At 38.1% G+C, this 5,291-nt stretch overlaps 1 pseudogene; it reads right to left on the bottom strand.

Moving 5' to 3' along the window:
- Positions 1-230: 230 nt before the first annotated feature.
- Positions 231-1,575, bottom strand: LOC103298540 (BTB/POZ domain-containing protein 10-like; annotated as a pseudogene).
- Between the last annotated feature and the right edge of the window lie 3,716 nt (positions 1,576-5,291).

Below are 5,291 nucleotides of genomic sequence, written 5' to 3'. Positions count from 1 at the left end.
AACCTACTGGTAAACAAATACATTTATATAACTGGAACCTCAGGATGCTAGAGTTGTATTCATTTAAAAAAAAACATTTAGTTACCTTTGGTCTTTAAAAAAGCCTACACTGTAATATCCTAAACATTATGTGCATCTCATGGTGAAGAGAGTGGCCTTGCAGTGCAGAATGAGGAGAGTGCAACGTCACCATGAAGAGGAGCATGCTGTGGTTTCAAGGAACATTGGCATCACAGCATTGGATTCTGTACATCAGGATCATGGTCATTGTTGCCGGAAGGGGGATGGATGGGGAGAATATCCAGCTCATTCACTTGCAGAGTTGGGTGCATGACTACCAGCTCTGAGCATATTAGAGAAATATTTATCAGCTTGTCCTGAGGAATGTCTGCAGCAGCTGCTGCAAGGTTGGTGATAGATTTACTCTGTACACACTGAAAGTCTACATGTCGACTCTTTCCTTCTTCCTTCTCCCAGGACATTCAAATAAAGGGTCTTTGGACATAGTTGTTAATCACTTCTGGGTGGCTCCCAGGCCTTTTCTTTATTTTTTCTTTATAGGTAGGACAACCTTCTATTCCTAATCTAATGTTCTTAAGACCCCTCACCTTCAAAACTGATTTGGCCACATCTCTGTTTTCAATGTATTTGAAAAGTCTATATAATTTTGTGCTATAAATAATTTGTGAATATTCTTCTCCCAACTGGGGTGGATGTTCTTCATCCCAATCAACCACATCATCATCCGTAAGCACCACTATGTGGTATTCTCATTCCCCACTCTGGGCACTAAGAGGCAGGATCATTTCTTCTAGATAAAATTCAAACTGTCTACGAGTACCATCATTTGATAACTCATGCATTAGGGCATTGAGATCTCTACATTTAATAGTACTATATTCAAAAGAGATACAAAGAGATAGTCACATGCTTCTCTCAGTTCAGGAATAGATGTGCCATCAGGACAATGGATTACTAATTTTTATAGTAATTCAGAATAGCTTGAAATACAGTGGAGCCAATTCCTTCTGCCACCTCATATTCTCCCTTCTCATTGGGATGTGTAAAATTATTTTCTCTGTCAGATCCAAACATTCTGCCCAACATTGCATTTAGCTGTGCAGTAAAAATGGATGGGTCTACAACAAACCTAGTGTTATCCACAATTAGTGTCACTCGTTCTGATGTTCTTATATTCAGAGCTCCTTCTTCTGCATTTTCATATACAAACATCATCTCCACATATGTCTTACAGCTACCATCTGAAGTTGACTGACTACTATTTCTGCTGCTGTTCCCAGAACTCCTACTGGAACCATTTGGAGATGTTTTTTGAAGACAAGGACTGCCTGGATGAGAGGAACTGTGATCTTTTTCTCTTTCAATATGGTGCTGTCGTGTTGGAGAAGTAACATTTCTAATACAAGGAGTGTGCTGAAACTCCGTTCTTTCATGAGATGAATCTCATGATCTGTCACTTGACCTTCATCTATCTCTTGATCTCTCATGTCCCCCACTGGCACCATGTATTCTCATTTTCATGTGGTCAACAACTCTTTTAGCAACAACTGAGGGAGTACTGTAGTCTTCCATGAGCATCCACAATGGGCCTAGGCAAAAGCCAGGGACAATGACACCTCCGCTTCCTCCTCAACTGGACCCCTCAGGAGATGTTGGTGGGGAAGGCCACTCGGGCGGCTGGAGCTACCAGAGCTGCCCAGCAGGTTGTGGCAATCTTACCTTATAATAGACAAATATGCAAATTGACCGCACCTTCGCTACGCCCAAGCCACGCCCACCAACCAAGCCACGCCCATCAACCACGCCCACCAGGAAACGGTTGCAGGGAAGCACCTGCTCCCATCACAGGAGCCAGCCTAACCGGCTCCTGCGATCGGGTCGCAGGGACGCTGGGGTGCGGGCGGGGCCCAAGGCCCGGGAAGCCGCCCTGGGCTTTCCGGGCCTTGGGCGCCAGCCGGGTGCGTGCTCCGATCGCTGGAGCGAGCCGACCTGGGGGGTCGGCTCGCTCCTGCGATCGGGTCACAGGGACGCTAGGGTGCAGTTTTCACCTGCACCAGTTTTCTGCAGGCACCGGGACCCTGAAAGAAGGTAGAAGGCGGTGGCCACAGCCAAGGCCTGGGTCCCCGGTGCCGGCAGAAAACTGGTGCAGGCAGCCAGGTGAATGAAGGTCTATTGCATGAATCTTCGTGCAAACGGGCTACTAGTAAATATATATTTTTTAAAAAGAATAATTTTTTTGCCTGGCCAACATTGCTAAGTGGTTGAGCATCAACCTATAAATCAGGAGGTCATGGTTTGATTCCCAGTCAGGGCGCATGCCTGGGTTGTGGGCTTGATCCCCAGTGTGGGGCATGCAGGAGGCAGCCATTTAATGATTCTCTCTCATCATTGATGTTTCTATCTCTTTCTCCCATTCCCTTTCTCTCTGACATATATATATATTTTAAATATATTCATTTTGGCAATTGTGCGCCCTCAACCATCAACTGTTGCCAGTTTTGTACCATAAACTTTGTCTTTTATGTATCCCTATAAAAAGTCTAGTGGATAAATTTTCTTTGTTCAAAGCTTAGTCTGGCTTCACTCATTATTTCAAATTATCTAGACCTGAAGAGGAGTAAAAATTGAGTCATCAGCTGATACAGTGTGTATTACATTTTCTGGGACAACCTAAAAAATGTATACATACTTTGAATAATTGTAAAGGCAGTGTTTGTACTTTTACTGCATTTTCAAGCTTGCAATAGCATTTTTTAAGATGAATTTCCTTTGTTCAAAGCTTAGTCTGACTGAAAAGAAAGAAACATCAATTGAGCTATTAGCTGTTCAAGTCTGTATACATGTTTTTGGGACACCTTTTATTCAATTTATTGAGGTGACACTAACAAAATTATGCAGGTGGAAGGAGACTTGACTGGGTGGTGAACACACAATACAGTGTACAGATGATGTGTTGTGGAAAAATCCACAAATATATTGACAAATTTAGATGCTTTGAGAAAATAGTGCTAGATGTCCATGCATACAATAGGGTAATAATCTTTATCACCTTACTGAATCTCAATAACAACTTTTCCTTATCTGAATATGCAATTTGATAAATTCTAGATGTTACAGTGTAATTTATATAACCTGTGGGGTTTTAGTTTAGTTTTGTTTTTAAATAATTTATATTACTTTGTTTTTTTCTCCTGCCACTACTAAAAAAAATGCTATAAAGAACACCTATCCATTAAATATTTATACTATTAATTATATATACTCATGAAAGACAGATTTAAATATACATAGAAATATCTAATTGAATGTACTTTATTTTGTGAATTCACTTGACAGGGTGGGCGTACAATGTTTTTTATTCTGATTTAGAGATGTTGTCTTTGTTGGAAAAAAACACACCTTCAATTAGCTAAAATAACAATAATAGCTAGCATCAGCAACAGTTTACTAGTTAATTTCACTGGGATTTAACAGGTTTATTGGATCAGTTTAAAACAAAGAATATATGCACCCCTATATTCATAGTAGCATTATTTACAATAGCTAAGATCTGGAAATGGCTAAAATGCCCGTCAGTAGATGAGTGGATAAAAAAGCTGTGGTAAATTTACATAATGGAATACTCTGATGCTGAAAAGAGAAGGATCTCTTACCCTTTGAGACAACATGGAGGGATCTGGAGAGTATTATGCTAAGTGAAATAAGCCAGTCAGAGAAATACAAATATCACATAATCTCACTTATATGTGGAATCTAAAGAACAAAATAAACTGACAAACCAAATAGATCCAGAGACATGGAAGCACACACAACAGACTGAGGATTTTCAGAGGAAAGGGGTGGGCTGGGAAGAGATTAACCAAAGAACATTTATGCATATATGTATAACCCATGGACACAGATAATAGTGTGGTGAAGGCCTGGGGAGGGGTGGGAGTGGAATGGAAGGGATCAATGTGGGGATAAAAGGGGGCATCTGCAATGCTTCTAACATAAAGATAATTTAAAATTAAAAAATAAAGAAACTTAAAAAATAAATTTAAAAAATAAAACAAATGAAATGCATATCTTAGTCAATGGTGGCAGTTGTTTTGATATAAGTGCCTTCATGCATATTTAATCTTCTTAGGTTTGGCCTGCAATTAAGTGATAGTTTGTATTAAAGCTGTGTGAATAAACATGACTTAAATAGAACAAATAGATATATAGAACATTTAAAACATATCCAGTATTAAAACTATCTATATGTATGGGGCTGCCCAAATTTGGACATGTCATTTTTCAATGAGAGGGAAAAGACTAATATCATTTCCTTTTAATGTATCAAATGTTCATGTTTACAAATTTATACTGAACACTAATAAGTAAGCATACATTATAGTGACTAGATGTACTGAGAATAATTATAGGATATTTCTACTTAGATCAAATATACACATGTATACTGGATTTATTTAAGTACCTGAAAGAGTTATGAAATTTAAAGTTAAATATCAGAGAAAACCTTGAAATTGTAGTACAATAAGTGATATCATGAAACACTTTTATCAATTTATCATATATTTGTTATAGCTAAAAATGACAGTTTTGATTTGGGATTTAAAATCACATATTAATTAACACCCAGAAATCTATGGCATTTTTATACACCAATAATGAACTCACAGGAAGAGAAAGTAAAAAAAAAATCTCCATTTACAATTGCAACAAAAAAATTAAGATACTTAGGAATGAACTTAACTAAGGAAGTAAAAGACCTGTACTCGGAAAACTATAGGATATTGAAAAAATAGATAGAGGGAGATATAAATAAGTGGAAGAATACACCATATTCAAGGATTGGTATGAATACACCATATTCATTAAAATGCCCATACTACCCAAAGCAATCTATAGATTCAATGCAATCCCCATGAAAACATCAACAGCATGTTTCACACACCTAGAACAAACTCTCCAAAAATTTATATGGAATAAAAAATAAGACCCAGAATAGCTGCAGCAATCCTAAGAAAGAATAACAAAGTTGGAGGGATCACAATACCAGATATCAAGCTATATTACAAAGCCAGTATTCTCAAAACTGCCTGGTACGGACATATAGACCAATGGAACAGAAGAGAAAACCCATAAATGACCCAAGCCATTATGCGCAATTAATATTTGACAAAGGAGGCAATAGCATACAATGGAGTTAAAACAGTCTCTTCAATAAATGGTGCTGGGAAATTTGGACAGATACATGCAAAAAAATGAAACTAGACCACCAA

This window comes from Eptesicus fuscus, chromosome 1, assembly GCF_027574615.1.
Source record: "Eptesicus fuscus isolate TK198812 chromosome 1, DD_ASM_mEF_20220401, whole genome shotgun sequence".
Taxonomy (NCBI): domain Eukaryota; kingdom Metazoa; phylum Chordata; class Mammalia; order Chiroptera; family Vespertilionidae; genus Eptesicus; species Eptesicus fuscus.
The sequence above is the reverse complement of the archived record's forward strand: the minus strand, read 5'-3'. Positions and strand labels throughout refer to the sequence as shown.